Source organism: Pan troglodytes, chromosome 7 (assembly GCF_028858775.2).
Source record: "Pan troglodytes isolate AG18354 chromosome 7, NHGRI_mPanTro3-v2.0_pri, whole genome shotgun sequence".
NCBI classification, from domain to species: Eukaryota; Metazoa; Chordata; class Mammalia; order Primates; family Hominidae; genus Pan; species Pan troglodytes.
The window spans coordinates 73,585,843-73,604,370 of record NC_072405.2 but is presented as its reverse complement, the minus strand read 5'-3'; the positions used below and the strand labels follow the sequence as shown (position 1 = coordinate 73,604,370).

At 37.6% G+C, this 18,528-nt stretch overlaps 1 long non-coding RNA gene across 2 annotated transcripts in view; it reads right to left on the bottom strand.

Annotated features, from left to right (window-relative positions):
• The window catches only part of LOC107976503 (uncharacterized), a 151,949-nt gene extending 147,051 nt beyond the window's left edge, over positions 1-4,898 (bottom strand). For both annotated transcript variants that reach the window (XR_001720546.3, XR_001720545.4), the window contains exon 1: positions 4,840-4,898. This is a non-coding gene — a long non-coding RNA (uncharacterized LOC107976503). The remainder of the gene's footprint in view (positions 1-4,839) is intronic.
• Between the last annotated feature and the right edge of the window lie 13,630 nt (positions 4,899-18,528).

Here is an 18,528-nt window from a genome sequence, read left to right as displayed (position 1 = left end):
TTGTATGTCTCTAAGGACTTGCTTTATGAATCTGGGTGCTCCTGTATTGGGTGCATATATATTTAGGATAGTTAGTTCATCTTGTTGAATTGATCAATTTACCATTATGTAATGCCCTTGTTTGTCTCTTTTGATCTTTGTTGGTTTAAAGTTTGTTTTATCAGAGACTAGGATTGCAACCCCTGCCTTTTTTTGTTTTCCATTTGCTTGGTAGATCTTCCTCCATCCCTTTATTTTGAGCCTATGTGTGTCTCTGCACGTGAGATGGGTTTCCTGAATACAGCACACTGATGGGTCTTGAATCTTTATCCAATTTGCCAGTCTGTGCCTTTTAATTGGAGCATTTAGTCCATTTACATTTAAGGTTAGTATTGTTATGTGTGAATTTGATCCTGCCATTATGATGTTAGCTGGTTATTTTGCTCATTAGTTGATGCAGTCTCTTCCTAGCCTTGATGGCCTTTACAATTTGGCATGTTTTTGCAGTGGCTGGTACTGGTTGTTCCTTTCCATGTTTAGTGCTTCCTTCAGGAGCTCTTTTAGGGCAGGCCTTGTGGTGACAAAATCTCTCAGCATTTGCTTGTCTGTAAAGTATTTTATTTCTCCTTCACTTATGAAGCTTAGTTTGGCTGGATATGAGATTCTGGGTTGAAAATTATTTTCTTTAAGAATGTTGAATATCAGCCCCCACTCTCTTCTGGCTTGTAGAGTTTCTGCCAAGAGATCAGCTGTTAGTCTGATGGGCTTCCCTTTGTGGGTAACCCGACCTTTCTCTCTGGCTGCCCTTAACACTTTTTCCTTCATTTCAACTTTGGTGAATCTGACAATTATATGTCTTGGAGTTGCTCTTCTTGAGGAGTATGTTTGTGGCATTCTCTGTGCTTCCTGAATTTGAATGTTGGCCTGCCTTGCTAGATTGGGGAAGTTCTCCTGTATAATATCCTGCAGAGAGTCTTCCAACTTGATTCCTTTCTCCCTGTCACTTTCGGGTACACCAGTGAGATGTAGATTTGGTCTTTTCACATAGTCCCATATTTCTTGGAGGCTTTGTTCATTTCTTTTTATTCTTTTTTCTCTAAACTTCTCTTCACGTTTCATTTCATTCATTTCGTCTTCCATCACTGATACCCTTTCTTCCAGTTGATCGCAACGGTTACTGAGGCTTGTGCATTCGTCACGTAGTTCTGGTGCCTTGGTTTTCAGCTGCATCAGGTCCTTTAAGGACTTCTCTGCATTGGTTATTCTAGTTATCCTTTCATCTAATCTTTTTTCAAAGTTTTTAACTTCTTTGCCATTGGTTTGAACTTCCTCCTTTAGCTTGGAGTAGTTTGATCTTCTGAAGCCTTTCTCTCTCAACTCGTCAATGTCATTCCCTGTCCAGCTTTGTTCCATTGCTGGTGAGGAGCTGTGTTCCTTTGGAAGAGGAGAGGCGCTCTGATTTTTAGAGTTTCCGGTTTTTCTGCTCTGTTTTTTCCCCATCTTTGTGGTTTTACCTACCTTTGGTCTTTGATGATGGTGACATACAGATGGGTTTTTGGTGTGGATGTCCTTTCTGTTTGTTAGTTTTCCTTCTAACAGACAGGACCCTCAGCTGCAGGTCTGTTGGAGTTTACTGGAGGTCCATTCCAGACCCTGTTTGCCTGGGTGTCAGCAGTGGTGGCTGCAGAACAGCGGATATTGGTGAACCGCAAATGGTGCTGCCTGATCGTTCCTCTGGAAGTTTTGTCTTAGAGGAGTACCTGGCCGTGTGAGGTGTCAGTCTGCCCCTACTGGGGGGTGCCTCCCAGTTAGGCTACTTGGGGGTCAGGGACCCACTTGAGGAGGCAGTCTGCCCGTTCTCAGATCTCAACTGCGTGCTGGGAGAAACACTACTCTCTTCAAAGCTGTCAGACAGGGACATTTAAGACTGCAGAGGTTATTGCTTTCTTTTGTTTGTCTGTGCCCTGCCCCCAGAGGTGGAGCCTACAAAGGCAGGCAGGCCTCCTTGAGCTGTGGTGGGCTCCACCCAGTTCAAGCTTCCTGGCCACTTTGTTTACCTACTCAAGCCTGAGCAATGGCGGGCGCCCCTCCCCCAGCCTCGCTGCAGCCTTGCAGTTTGATCTCAGACTGCTGTGCTAGCAATGAGCGAGGCTCTGTGGGCATAGGACCCTCTGAGCCATGTGTGGGATATAATCTCCTGCTGTGCCGTTTGTTAAGCCCGTTGGAAGAGCGCAGTATTAGGGTGGGAGTGACCTGATTTTCCAGGTGCCCTCTGTCATCACTTTCTTTGACTAGGAAAGGGAATTCCCTGACCCCTTGCACTTCCTGGGTGAGGCAATGCCTCGCCCTGCTTCAGCTCACACACGGTGCACTGCACCCACTGTCCTGCACCTGCTGTCCAGCACTCCCCCGTGAGATGAACCTGGTACCTCAGTTGGAAATGCAGAAATCACCCATCTTCTGCATCGCTCATGCTGGGAGCTATAGACTGGAGCTGTTCCTATTCGGCTATCTTGGCTTAGTTTCCTCCTATTTCTGGTGTTAAGTGTTTTTATCATGAAAGAGAGTTACATTTTGTCAGATGTATTTTCTACATTTCTCAGTGTATCAATTGAGATGATCATGTGGGGTTTTCTTTGCCTTCATTCTCCTAATGTAATTTATTACATTGATTAATTTTTATATGTTAAAACATCCTTCCATACGATGAATAGATAACAGTTATTAATGGTATATGATACTTTTAATGTGATGCTGAATTCCGTGAGTATTATTTGAGGTTATTTCATCAATATTCATAGGTGTTATTGGTCTGTAGTTTTATTTTCTTGCAGGGTCTTTGGCTTTTGTATCAGGATAATATTGGCCTCATAGAATAAGTTAGAAAATATTTCCTTATCATCAATTTCTTGAAAGACTTTGAGGAGTGAGGAGGACTTGTGTAAATTCTTCATTAAATGATTGCTAACATTTATAGTGAAGTCATCTGGTCCTGGCTTTTATTTGTTAGGAGGTTTTTGATTACTGACTCAATCTCCTTTACTAGTTTTAAGTCCGTTCGGACTTTTTCTTTATTCGTGGTTCAGTGTTGGTAGGTTATATGTTTCATGGAATTTGTCAATTTCATCTAGGTTTCCCAATTTGTTGGTCAACAATTGTTCACAATAGTCTCTTATAATCCTTGTTTCCCTTTATAAAACCAGTATTAATGGGTCCTTTTTCATTTCTGATCTTATTTGTGTCTTTTTTTCTTAATTAATCTAGCCAAAAGTTTGCCAATTTTGTTTATGTTTTTGAAGAACTAAGTCTGGTTTCATTAATTATCTGTACTATTTTTCTATTCTCTATTGGCCTGTACTCTAATCTTTATTATTTTCTTCTTCCTGCTACCTTTGGGTTTAAGTTTGCTCTTCTTTTTCTAGTTCCTTAAAATGTAAATTTACATTGCAATTTGAGATCTTTCTTCTTATTAAATGTAAGTATTGCATCTATAAATTTCCCTATTAGCACTGCTTTCTCTAAATTCCATAAGTATTGGTATATTGTATTTACATTTTCATTTGTCTAAAGATATTTTTAAATTTCTCATAATTTTTTTTACCCACTGGTTGTTTGAAAGTATATTGTTTAATTTCCACCTGTTTATGGGGTTTTCAGTTTTCCTTCTGCTATTGATTTTTATTTTGATTGCATCATGATCAGAATAATACTTTGATTGATTTCAGCTTTCAAAAATTTATCTGGACTTTTTCATCACCTAACATATGGTCTCCCTGGAGAATCTTCCATGTGCACTTGAGAAAAAGGTATATTTTGCTGCTGTTGTGTAGGGTGTTCCGTATATATCTGTTACTTCCAATTAATCTATACAGTTGTCCTGTATTTTTATATTGATCATTCTGGTTGTGATATTCATTATCAAATCTAGGGTACTGAACTCTTCTATGATTACTGTGGAACTGTCTATTTCCCTTTCCAATTCTTTTTTTTTTTTTTTTTTAAAGATGGAGTCTCTTTCTGTTGCTGGGCTGGAGTGCAGTGGTGCAATCTCAGCTTACTGCAACCCCTGCGTCCTGCATTCCAGTGATTCTCCTGCCTCAGCCTCCCGAGTAGCTGGGACTACAGGCACATGCCACCACACCCAGCTAATTTTTGTATTTTTAGTAGAGACAGGGTTTCACCATGTTGGCCAGGTTGGCCTCGATCTCTTGACCTCATGATCTGTCCACCTCAGCCTCCCAAAGTGCTGGGATTACAGGTGTGAGCCACCATGCCCAGCCTTCCCCTTCCAATTCTGTTAGTGTTTGCTTTATGTATTTAAGAGCTCTGATATTTGGTGCATGTATGTTTATAATTTTTTCATTCTATTACATCCTGTTTTTCCTTCTAACAGTTTCTACTTGAAGTCTATTTTTCTGATATAGCCACTCATGCTCTCATTCCATGAAATATTTTTTAATCTTTTTGCTTTAAATCTGCTTGTGTCCTTAGATCTAAACTGAGTCTTTTATAGACATCATGTAGTTGGATCCTGTTTTTATAATCCATTCTGCCAATCGGTAACTTTTGATTGGGGATTATAATCAATTTATAGTTAAATTAGGTAACTTAAAGACAAGGACCTACAAATTTCACTTTTGTTGTTTTCTCAATGTTTTATACCTTCTTGTCAGCTTATAACTTCCATTACTGTTTTTGTTTTAAAGTCAGTGTTTAGTGCGGGTTGGGGTCTTTCATTAATTTTGAAAAATTTTCAACTATTATATTTTTCAGTATTAGTTCTGACTCTTTTACCTTTCTCCTTCAAGCTCACAATTATATAAATGTTAGATCTTTTTCACTGTTTTATATGTCACTTACGTTTTAGTTCTTTCTTCAACTGCCATATCTGCTGTTAGACTAATCACTACATTCTTAACTTTCATTATTGCATTTCAGTTCTAGAATTCCTTTTTTTTTATTTTTTCAGATGGAATCTTGCTCTGTCACCCACGCTGGAGTGCAGTGGCATGATCTCAGCTCACTGCAACCTTTGACTCCCGGATTCAAGTGATTCTCATGTCTCAGCCTCCCGAGTAGCTGAGATTACAGGTGCCCACCACCAAGCCCAGCTAATTTTTATATTTTTAGTAGAGATGGGGTTTCCTCATGTTGGCCAGGCTGGTCTCGAACTTCTGACCTCAGGTGATCTGCCTGCCTCAGCCTCCCAAAGTGCTGGGATTACAAGCATGAGCCACCATGCCTGGCCTAATTATTTTTATATAATTTCCTATTTTCTGCTTATTTGCTTATCCATTTTTCCATTATCTCTGGGTTTTTCTTTCTTGTGGGCTTTTTTCCCTTCATAATTTTGTCTTATGTCTCTCAATATTTTGGCTTGAGTTGGATTTTGTATATTAAAAGGTTTTAGTAATAATTGGAAGCTTTGTGTCTTCCTCTTCAGGGGGTGTAATTATTTTTTTTAAAATAGGCTTTATTTTTATAACAGTTTATTTTTTTGAAGTGTGTAAGGTCTCTGTCTAGAGTCACTATTTTGTATCTGGATAACCGTTTGTTCCTGTGTCATTGAAAAGACTATTTAAAAAAAAAACTGTATTGTCTTTGCTTGTCTGTCAAAGATCAGTTGTGGGTCTATTTGTGTGAGACCATCTCCTGGTTTTCCATTCTGTTCCATTTATTTATCTATTCTTTCACTAATGCCACACTGTCTTAATTATCATACTGTCTTAATTAACTAACTTCATAAGTCTTGAAGTCAGGTAATGTCTTCCAATTTTGCTCTCTTTCAATATTATGTGGGCTATACTGGTACTTTTGCTTCTCTATATAAACTTTAGGATCAGTTTAGTAATATCCACAAAGTAACTTTCTGAGATTAAATTGAATCTATAAATAAAGTTGGGAAGACAGTTCTTCTTTTGACAATATTGAGTCTTCCCTATTCATTAACATGAAATATCTCTCCATTTATATTTTTCTTTGATTTAATCAGGTTTATATAATTTTCCTCATCTAAATCTTATATGTATTTTGTGAGATTTATACCTAAGTATTTTATTTTTGAAGGATCCTAACGTAAAGGGTATTATATTTTTAACTTCAAATTCCAGCGTTCATTGCTCATATATAGGAAAGAGATTGACTTTTTAATATTGGTCTTATATTTTACAGCATTGTTATAATTATTTATGAATTCCAGGAGATTTTTGTTGTTCTTGATTTGTCAGATTTTCTACGTAGATAGTCATTTAATCCCCAACAAAGACAGTTTTAGTTTTTACTTTTTAATTGCATATACTTTATTTCATTTTTCTTGTTTCATTTTATTGGTTATGACTTTCAGTATAGAGCTTCCAGTGTAACTTGACAGAAGTAGTGAGAGGAGACTTCCTTGCCTTGTTCCTGATCTTAGTGAGACAGTTTTTAGCTTTTTGCTTTATAGCTTTTGTGTCCTCCATTTCCTCCCTTAATGTTTTCCTTTGTGTTTAGTAATATTTTTCTAGTGACATGTTCTTTTCTCATTTCCTTTTGTTTATATTTATAGATATTTTATTTGTGGCTACCATGAGTGTTATATATAATATCCTAAAGTTACAAAAATCTATTTTAAACAAATACCAACTTAACTTCAATCACATACAAAAACTATTTCTCTACAGCTCCCTCCTACTTTGTTATTGATGTTACACATTACATCTTTATATATTGCATATTCATTAACATAGATTTATAACTATTTTTATGATTTTGTCTTTTAAATCCTATAAGACAAAAGGTAACATTATGAATGAAAATTACAATAGTATACGTTTTTATATTTGTTCATGTACTTACCTTTACTGGATAACTATATCTTTATGTGGCCTTGAGTTACTGTCTAGCATCTTTTCATTTCAACTTGAAGAAGTCTAGAATTTCTCATAGGTCAGGTCTAGTGGTAATGAACTCCCTCAGGTTTTATCTGAAAATGGGATAATTGTCCTCATTTTTAAAATGATAATTTTGCCTTATATATAATTTATGGCTGACCATTTTTTTCTTTCTCCTCTTTATATCATCTCACTACATTCTAGTCTGCAAGATTCCTGCCAAGAAATCCACAGATAGTCTTATTAAGAATCTATTGTACATGTTGAATAACTTGTCTCTTACTGCTTTTAATATTCTCTGTCTTTGACTTTTAATCGTTTGATTATAATGTGTTTCAATGTGGGTGCCTGATATGGTTTGGTTCTGTATCCCCACCCAAATCTCATGTTGAATTGTAATCCCCAGTGTTACAGGTGTGGCCTGGTTGGAGGTGATTGGATCATGGGAGTGGAGTTCTCTTAAATCGTTTACCACCATCCCTTTGGTGCTGTTCTTGTGATAGAGTTCTTACAAGATCTGGTTGCTTATAAGTGTGTGGTACCTCCACCCTCTCTCTCTTCCTTTTGCTTTGGCCACGTAAGATGGGCCCATTTCCCCTGCCACCATGATTGTAAATTTCCTGAGGCCTCCACAGAAGCAGATGCTGCTATACTTTCTGTACAGCCTGCAGAACCGTGAGCCAATTAAACTTCTTCTCTTTATAAATTACCCAGAGTCAGGTATTTCTTTATTGCAGTGCAGGAACAGGCTAATACAGAAAATTGGTACCAAGGATTGAGGCATTGCTATAAAGATACCTGAAAAAGTGAAGGCAACTTTGGAACTGGGTAATCAGCAGAGGTTGGAAGAATGTGGAGGGCTCAGAAGAAGACAGAAAGATGAGGGAAAATGTGGAACTTCCTAGAGACTTAAGTTGTTGTGACCAAAATGCTGATAGTGATATGGAAAATGAAGTCCAGGCTGAGGAGGTCTGAAATAGAAATGAGGAACTTATTGGGAACTGGATCAAAGGCCACTTTTGTTATGCATTAGCAAAGATATTTGCTGCATTGTGCCCCTGTCATAGGGATCTGTGGGACTCAACTTGAGAGTGATGATTTAGGGTATCTGGTGGAAGAAATTTCTAAGCAGCAAAGTATTCAAGATGTAGATTCGTTGCTTCTAATGTCCTATGCTTATAAGCAGGAGCAAAGAAATGATCTGCAACAAAAACTTACATTTAAAAGAGAATTAGAGCATAAAAGTTTGGAAAACTTGCAGCCCAGCCATGTGGTAGAAAAGAAAAGTCCATTTTCAACAGAGGGGAGTTAAGCAGGCTGCAGAAACTTGCATTAGACAAAAAGGAGCCAAGTGTTAACATCCAAGACAATGGGGAAAATGCCTTGAAGGCATTTTAGAAACTTTCACAGCAGACCCTCCCATCACAGGCCCAGAGGGAGGGAAGAATTGCTTCACAGGCCTGTTTCAGGGCCCCACCACCCTGTACAACCTCAGGACACTGCTCCCTGTATCCCAGCTACTCCAGCTCTACCCTTCACTCAAAGGGGCCCAAGTACAGCTCAGGCCACTGCTTCAGAGGGTGCAATTGTAAACCTTGGTGGCTTCCATGTGGTGTTAAGCCAGCAGGTGTGCAGAGTGCAAGAGTGGAGGCTTGGGAGCCTCTGCCTAGGTTTCAGAGTGTGTATGGCAAAGCCTGGATGTCCAGGAAGAAGCCTAATACATGGTTAGAGCCCTCATGGAGAAACTCTACTAGGGAATTGGGGAGGGAAATGTGGGGTTGGAGCCCCCACAGAGAGTCCCCACTGGAGAACTACCTAGTGGAACTGTGTGAAGAGGGCTACTGTCCTCCAGAACCTGGAACAGTAGAGCCACCAACAGCTTGCACCATGCACAAGGAAAAGTCACAAGCACTCAACATCAGCCTATGAGAGCATCCATGGGGGCTGAACCCTGAAAAAGCACAGGGGTGCAGCTGCCCAATGCCTTGGGAGTCCACCCCTCACACCATTGTGTCCTGGATGTGGACATGGAGTCAAAGGAAATTATTTGGGAGCTTTAAGTTTTAATGACTGCCATTCCAGGTTTCAGACTTTCATGGGGCCTGTAGCCCCTTTCTTTTGGCCAATTTCTCCCTTTGGAACAGTAAGTAGTATTTACCCAATACCTATACCTCCATTGTATCTTGGAGGTAACTAACTCCTTTTTTATTTTACAGGCTCATAGGTGGAAGGGACTAGCCTTGCCTCAGATGAGACTTTGGACTTTTGAGTTAATGTTGGAGTGAGTTAAGACTTTGGGGGACTGTTAGGAAGGCATAATTGTACTTTACAATGTGAGATGGACATGAGATTTGGGAGGTGCCAGGGTGGAATAATGTGGTTTGGATCTGTGTCCCCACTCAAATTTCATGTTTAATTATAATCCCCAATGTTGGAGGTGGGACCTGGTGTGAGGTGATTAGATCATGGGGATAGATCCTTCATGAATGATTTAGCACCATCCCTTTGGTGCTATTCTCATGATACAGTTCTCAAGATCTGGTTGTTTAAAAGTGTCTGTCGCCTCCCCCAGCTCTGTGTTTTTTCTGCTCCTGACAAGTAAGACATGCCTCCTTCCCCTTCACCTTCCACCATGATTCTAAATTTCCTGAGGCTTCCCTAGAAGCAGAAGCCTGCACAGCCTGCAGAAACTTGAGCCAATTAAACCTCTTTTTTAAATAAATTACCTAGTCTCAGGTATTTCTTTATAGCAGTGTAAGAACAGACTAATACAGTGCCTTTGGGTTTATCCTACTTGAAGTTCATGGAGCATCTTGTTTTTTGTATATCCGTGTGCTTTCTCAAATTTGGAAGGGTTTTCAGCCATTGTTTCTTCAACTGTGTTCTTTGCCCATTTCTCTCTCTTTTCTCCTGAAAATATTATAATTTGCATATTGATTCACTTGATGTTCTTCTACAAGTCTTTTAGGCTCTGCTATTCTTTTTCATTATTATTTTTCTTTTTTCTCCTCAGATACAATAATTTCAAATAATCTGTCTTCAGTTTGCTGATTCTCTCTTTTTGCCTGTTCTAGTCTCCTATTGCCTCTTTTTGCCTGTTCTAGTCTCCCATGGAACTCTTCTAGTGAATTTTTTAACTCAATTAGTGTATCTTTTAGCTCTAGGATTTCTGTTCTTTTGATTTTTATAATTTTTATTTGCTTATTGATATTCTCATTTTGTTCATATGTCATTTGTCTAATTTCCTTAGTTCTGTTTTTCTCTAATTTCTGGAGCATATTTAAGATTGTTGTTTTAAAATTTTCATCTAGTAAGTCTGAAGCCGTGTTTCTTTAGAGTCAATTTCTTGAGATATATTTTGGTCCTTTGAACAGAACAAATTGTTCTGTTTCTTTGTATGCCTTGTGATCCATTGTTAAAAATGGGGCATATGAAAAAGTAGTTACCTTCCTCATTTTGGTAGACTGGCTCCATGCAGGGAAGAGCTTCCCTAATTAGATAAGCATGAAGGCTAAGGTCTTCTCAAGCCTTCCTAGGCATGCTTTCTCTTTCCAATTATATCATATACACAGCTTATTTTAAATGTTTTAATATCCCTAATCATTCTCACTTCTGCTGCTTCAAATGGTTTTAGATGTTTTGCTTTATTCCTCTACTCATAGTGTCTTGCTCCAAGGTACCTGTGGTTCTACAATCCCTCTACACCTGTGATACACCATAGTGTCTACCACTTTCTGTGGCCTTCAACATGATATCCAAACTATCTCTGTGTTTCAGTCTGAGCCCTGAGTTAGGCAAGAAAGAAACCAGACCCTCATACCTCTTCTAGCTAGGCCGGGGTGTTGCAAACAAGTAACAAACACTCTTTTCTCTCTGTCTCAATGGAAGAACAGGGAATTCAGCAGCTTTCTCACAAGTATGCAGTGCTACACTGGGGATGGCAGTGGGGAGGCAAGGATCACCAAAAATACCACAGAATTTCCTATCCTGTTTAGTGTCTGATTAAAAAAAGTGGAACCAGTAAAGCCTGTTTGCTTAATTGCTACACATCCTTGACTTATTTCTAGAGCTCTCATTAAGCTATACTAGTTAGTCTGTTGTTTATTTGATGTTTCCTTGAGGAAATGAGGGCCTGGAATTCCTAGTTTAGCATTTTGTACATATATTGCTATTTTTAGTGGGAAAAATAATTTTGTAAACATTATTGTATTGAACTAATTTTAGACATACATAAGTGTTGTAAATACCAGAGTTGTGTAGTATCCTTCACCCCCTTTCCCTATAGTATTTTACATAACCATAGTACAATTATCAAGATTCATGGTACAGTTATCAAGATCAGAATTAAAATTGGTACAATATTACTATAAACTTATTTCAATTTTATCATTTCCCCCACTAGTGATATTTTCTGTTCCAAGATCTTATTTAGTTTCCAAATTTATGTTTACTTCCCATTTCTCGTTAGGTTCTTCCAATCTGAATGTTTTCTCAACCTTTGCTTTTCTTTCAGGACTGTGAGGCCATTAAAGAGTACGGATCAATTCTTTTATAGAATGTCACCCAATTTAGGTTTAATCTGGTATTTTCTCATAATTGGCTTATACTTTTATGTTTCTGGAAATAATACTGTGAAAGATAATGTGTTCTTCTCAGTGAATCGGATGCATCATATCAAGGGGCTCATAGTGCTGATATTCCTGGTTTCTGGTGATGTTTAACTTGGTTATTTGGTTAAATTGCTGTCTGCTGGAGTTTCTCTATAGTAAAGTTACTATCTCTTTGTAATTAATAAACATCATGAAGGAGATACTTTGAAGCTATGCAAATCTTTTTTCTCTTCAAAATTTACCACTAATTTTGCATCCATTGATGATCTTGTCTAACAATTATTGTGTTTCCTCACAGTAATTTTTTATTTTCCTGTTTTTCTGCATTTTGTAACTGAAATTCATCTGAAAGGGCTGTGACTTCCCCATTTATTTTTTCACTAAATTATTTATTGATATCAGTATAGACTCATTTATTTTATTCTGTGGGTTAAAACTCAAAGTACTTTTTAATATAAATGTTTTATTTACAATTAGATGTTTTTAAAATCATTTTTAATTTAGGAGAAAAATAAATGGACCTTTTAGAACTTTGTGAACATACTATAGGATTTCCCTTAAAGTTCATTAAATAGTCTTTCCTTGTTTTAAAACTTCTATTTTATAGGAATAAAATTCCTAGGATCTTAAGGGAGTAGATATGCTTTTTTATGTAGCACTATTTGGGGAGGAAAAATACAGAAGGAATTTCTTCCTTCAAAAGACATTTTCTTTTGCTTCTAAAGATGATTTTTTTTTCCTAGAAAGAAGAAACTGTAAACCAAAAGAGAATTTGGCCATAATCATTCTGACATCATTGAGGGACTATAAACATAACTATTTATAGTTTTTTAATTTAAAACAAAATATCTGGTTTGAAGTAGATTAAATGAGAGTAAACTCCTAAACCTTAGTTTTTAGTTTCTTAATTTTTGCTTTGTGTTCTTATTGTTTTATGTACATTTGCTAGTAATGTGGTTAATTGTTTTATATTTTTTATTATAAATGACTACACATATAAACTAGTTGGCTGCAAATTTGGTTCCAATTCACCTCTTCCCTCCTTAACTTGTTTCCATTTCATCTATCATATATGCCTTTATGATATCTATCGATCTATCTATCTATCTATCTATCCATTCTGAATGCAGACCCTAGCTGTGACTTACTTTGATCAATGGAATATTTACAACTGTAATGAAAGCAGAGGCCTGAAAAGTGTTTTACCAACAGAGTTTGCTCTTTTTTATGCACCTCAGCCATTGTAATGGAATATGCTTGGCTATCCTGCTGGAGGATGGAAGGCATATGAAGCAAAGCCAACTTACTTCAGTGGAACCAGTAAAGTCTATCCTAGATTAGCCTGCAGTCGGCCAACCCTTACATATAAGGGATCCCAGAGAGCCACATAACCAACCCTTACCTGATTGCAGTGAGATGAGCCACCTTAGCCAAAATCAGCTGAGACTACCCTAGATCAGCTGAGCCCAGCTCAGCTCAGCTGAATTATCACAGATTTGTGAGCTAAATAAATGTCTTTTGGGGCATAGCACTAAGCTTTGGGGTTGCTTGTTATATAGCAATAATATGACACTAGATAAATGATAGTATACATGTTTTTATCTATACACATGGTATATGTTAATAGTAAAAAACCCTTCTGATGTCACTGTACCTGGAAATTCCAAGGAAGAGTCTATAAATTCAGACATTTAGAAAGTAAAATGTGAAGCAGATTTACATAATTCCCAGGAAATGTCCTGGAGAATGAGTGTCTTCAAATATCTCTCAGATTAATTCTTGTTGTCTTGTACTAAAATATTTTATTTTTATTGTAAATTTTCTGTAAAATTTCTTGTAAAATTTCTGTAACAATTCAGAAATTTATTTGTATTTAGTCATCTAGATTAATTTACAAATTAATCAATAATAACATACTGATTTTTAAATGATCAAAAATATACAATAAGGCTTTTTTTGATATTTCACATTGTATTTTGCTATCAAATCATTTTTACTACCAAGAGGAAAAATGTTTTGTTCTTCTAGTTTGCATATATACAGTACATAGGTCAAAATCTGTAAGTTTATTATTCTAATAACTGGAAAGTTGTGATCAATTTTTAAGCCTAAGTTCCATGGATGCCTTTTTCAACAAATATGTTAGTGTAAAATGTGAAAATTTGGAAAGATAATCTGAATAATTAGTTATGTTACCATCTTAGCTTCCCTCATTATTCTTTCCTTCTTAAATAATGCTGCATGCAATGGAAAAGAGAGTCTGGAAGCATGAAATATTATTTCCTTCAACCAATCAGTCAAGCTTCTAAATGTAAAAGAATTATGAAAAATGGCAAATTTTAGCCACACTGGCTAAATAGTTGTGTTATTTTCAGTGTCTTAGATAACAGACTTCAGAATGTATGGTTTTCTTGTGGAAAAAAAACTGTATAATCCAATACATAAACTTAATGCTACCAATAATAAATTCTGTAATAATAATTCCAGATTGTATTCAAAGTTTGAAGATAACATATTTAAATGTTAAAAAAATATAACTTCAAGATATTTTAAAAATAGTCTTCAAATATTAATTACATCTTTATCAAATTCCTTCTTCCACCTACTTCAGATCTTACATAGAGCAGTATAGCTGTTTTAAATAAGAAGCAACAGAGAAGGAAAAAGTAGCATTTTATTAAGTCCACATTATTGAACTGCTAAAATAATCTACTTTAGAACAGATGTTGACTTCTATCCATAGTGGCAACACTATAGGATGCTCCCCTAACAACCAATCTGTTGATACAGCTGGGAATTGATCACTAACTGCCACACCCTAAAGGCAGGCCCATTAACAGTTATTTGGAAGAACAAATAAATAAAGAGCCTCAATGACAAGTTCATGTTTTAGTCACAATTTACAATCAAGAGACTTTCCTGACTCTCAGTGGCCTAGAGTCATAGTAATAATGAGGCTAGAATAAGCAGAACCCAAAACAGAGGCTGGTTTGTCTCCTAAAGGCAGGGCTAGGCAGAGTGGGAAACTTAAGCAACAAAAAGTAAGCCACAACCTTACCAAAAAAGATGGTGACAATTAGCCAGAGATGAGAAAGATTATAAAGAATTTTCTGATAAATTAATACAAATGTATATATTTTTAAAACTATATAGTTTTTACTGGAAGAGAAGCTACCAGGAAAATATAAAGTAACTCAGATATATCCTGAAGGAGCTAAGCCCTACACTGGAAAATAAAAATATATATGTAAAACATTAAAAGTGAGTGTTATGTTGAGAATTAGCGTTGGATTATAAGTGTAATAGGCATTTGAAAGGAAAAGCAAACAGGTAAGTCTTGTTGGAGGAAGTGACACTTCCCATAGGCTGAGGTTGACAAGAACCTAAGCAGACAGAGTTATTATTCTGGGCTATAAGTTGCAGTGGCCCACATATAACGGGCCAGGCATATTGCTAGACTTAACCAAATATGCTTTCCTGTGGGGATGTACAAGGATCATAAGAATGGAGCATACAATGCACCTAATAATGACTTTCCTGTCCTTCTATTTGGATATTTTTAAGTGTTACTGGAGAAAAAATTATGGACTCCAGGCTTGGATAATTAGATCTCAGGCAGTTTGACCAAACTGAAGGAATGGAATAAATGACTAAGCAAGGGTTTTATATAAACTCATGGGGTATAAGTTGGGGGTAAAACAACATACCATAGGAACCTCAGAACCTGAGGACAAACCGATTTCATCAAGCAATAAGAGTGAAAGGTAATGGTTAAATATAAATAGAAGTAAGATCTCATTATTCTTGTTTGGGAGTAAAAATAGAAAAATGTTAGTTCACTCTGTAAGAAGAGTTGAGTAGACAGGTGATATGGTTTAGCTCTGTATCCCAACTCAAATATCAGGTTGCATTGTAATCTCCATGTCGAAGGAGGGACTTGGTGGAAAGTAAATGGATCATGGGGGCTGATTCTCCCTTTGCTGTTCTCATGATAGTGAGTGAGTTCTCACAAGATTTGATGGTTTAAAAATGTGTGGCACTTCCCCTTTTGTGCTCTTTCTTTCTTTCTCTCTCTCTCTTTCACCACCATGTGAAGAAGGTCATTTCTTCTCTGTTATCTTTTGCCATGACTGTTTTCTGAGACCTCTCAGTCATGCTTCTTGCTGAGCCTGTGAAATTATAAGTCAATTAAACCTATTTTATTCATAAATTACCCAGGCTTAGATAGTTCTTTATAGCAGTGTTAAGACCGACTAATACAGAAAATTGGTACCAGGAGTGGGGCACTGCTATAAAGACACCTGAAAATGTGTAAGCAACTTTGGAACTGGGTAATGGGCAGAGGTTGGAACAGTTTGGAGGGCTCAGAAGAAGACAGGAAGATGTGGTTATGTTTGGACCTTCCTAGAAACTTGAGTAGTTTTGAACAAATCTGATAGTGATCTGGACAGTGAAATCCAGGCTGAGGTGGTCTCAGATGGAGATGAGGAACTTATTGGGAACTGGAGCAAAGGTCACTCTTGCTATGCTTCAGCAAAGAGACTGGTGGCATTCTGCCTCTGCTTTAGGGATCTGCGGAACTTTGAATTTGAGAGAGATGACTTAGGGTATCTGGTGAAAGAAATTTCTAAGCAGCAAACCATTCAGGATGTGGCCTGGATCCTCCTAACAGTGCATAGTCATACGTGTTCACAAAAAGACGGTCTGAAATTGGAACTCATATTTAAAAAGGAAGCCAAGTATGAAAGTTTCAAAAATTTGCAGCCTGGCCATGTGATGGAAAAGAGAAACCCATTTTCTGGAGAGAAATTCAATCTGGCTGCAGAAATTTGCATAAATAAAGAGAAGCTGAATGTTAATAGCCAAGACAATGGGGAAAATATCTCTGGGGCATGTCAGAAACCTTCGCAGCAGACTCTCCCATCACAGGCCTAGAGGCTTAGGAGGAAAAAATGCCTTTGTGGGCCAGGCCTAGAGCCACACTGCTGTGTGCAGCCTTGAACATGGCACCCTGCATCCCAGCCACTCCAGGTCCAGTTGTGGCTAAAAGTGGCAAAGGTACAGCTTGGGTCATGATTTCAGAAGGTGCAGGCCCCAATCCTTGGTGACTTGCACATAGTGTTGGGCCTGTGGGTGCGCTGAAGGCAAAAGTTGAGGTTTAGGAACCCCCACCTAGATTTCAGAGGATGTTTGGAGAAGGCTGGATGTTCAGGGAGAAGTCTGCTTCAGGGGTGGAGCCCTCATGGAGAGCCTCTGCTAGGGCAGTGTGGAGGGGAAATGTGGTGTTAGAGCCCCCACACAGAGTCCTCACTGGAGCACTGCCTAGTGGAGTTGTGACAAGAGGCCCACCATCCTCCAGATCCAAGAATGGTAGATCCACCAACAGCTTGCACTGTGTACCTTGAAAAGCCACAGGCACTCAACACCAGCCCATAAAAGCAATTGTGGCTATACCCTGTGAAGCCACAGGGGTGGAGCTGCCCAAGGCCTTTGGAGACAATTATTGCATCAACATACTTGTTCCTGGATGTGAGACATGGAGTCAAATGAGATTATTTTGGAGCTTTAAGATTTAGTGACTGCCCTGCCAGGTTTTGAACTTGCATGGGGCCTGTAGCCCCTTTGTTTGGGCCAATTTCTTCCATTTGGAATGTGAGCATTTACTCAATACCTGTACTCCCATTGTATTTTGGAAGTAACTAACTTGTTTTTGATTTTACAGGTGCGTAAGTGGAAAAGACTTACTTTGTCTCAGGTAAAACTTTGGACTATAGACTTTTGAGTTAATGCTGAAATGAGTTAAGACTTTGGGGGACTGTTGGAAGGCATGACTGGTTTTGAAATGTGAGAAGGACATGAAATTTAGGAGGATCCAGGGGCGGAATGATATGGTTTGTATCTGTGTCCCCACCCAAATCTCATGTTGAATTGTAATCCCCAGTTTGGGGGAAGAGACCTTGTGGGAGGTGATTGGATCATAGGAGCTGATCTCCCCCTTTCTGTTTTTGTGACAGTGAGTGAGTTCTCATGAGATCTGATGGTTTAAAAGTGTGTGGCACTTCCCCCTTTGCCCTCGTGCTCTCTTGCACTCTCTCTCTCTTTTGCCACCATGTGAAGAAAGTCCTTGCTTCCCTCTTGCTTTCTGTCATGATTTTAAGTTTCCTGAGGCCTCCCAGCCATGTTTCCTGTTAAACCTGTATAACTGAGTCAATTAAACCCTTCTTCTTCATAAATTACCCATAAACTACACATTCTTCATAAACTACATGAGAACTACCCAGTCTCATGTAGTTCTTTATAGTAGTGTGAAAATGTACTAGTACAACAGTTAAGGTAAAAATGAGAGAAAATAGAGAATAAGGTGAGTCTAATTTATGAGAGCTTTGTACATTTTCTAATATAAATGAATGGTAAATAAACAGAGGTTGAAATGTACAAGATAATTGAAATGGGGTTTAGAGACACAACCAAGATAAATCCTTGCTCTTGGATTTAAGAATTGAGGTCTTTCAGTGAATCACATATGCCTTTATAATTCTCATTTTCTTCTTCTGTACATGGGGAAACATTTACTTGCTTTATAAAGTAGATATGAGAAGTCAGTGGAAAGAGATATATAAAGCACCTTCTGTAGTTTGTGATACATAGTAAATAATCAGTGAATAGTCACCAGCTAATATAAAATCACTATTAATTTTAGATGATATAAAAGGCAAACATTTAGGTTACAACCGTGCCAATTTTTTTTTTTTTTGCCAGAAAGAATGGCCAGGTTCACTGCCTTGATTATTATCATATGACTTCCATTATAGCTATTCTAAAAAAAAAAGAGAGACCAAGTAAGGTACTCATGGTGACTGAATGACATATTTTCAAAGAACATGGGTCTGTATATGATTTTCCTAAAATGAAAGCTGTTTTCTAGCTGATCACGGCTAAAACCACTTTATGTATGTTTTGAATTGTTTATATTCTCTGTGAAGCAATGAAAATTATAATTTCTTTTTCTCCCTTTATGTTTTTTCTTTTTTTTGGGGGGGGGGGGGGCTAAAATGTTTATTAAAACTGTA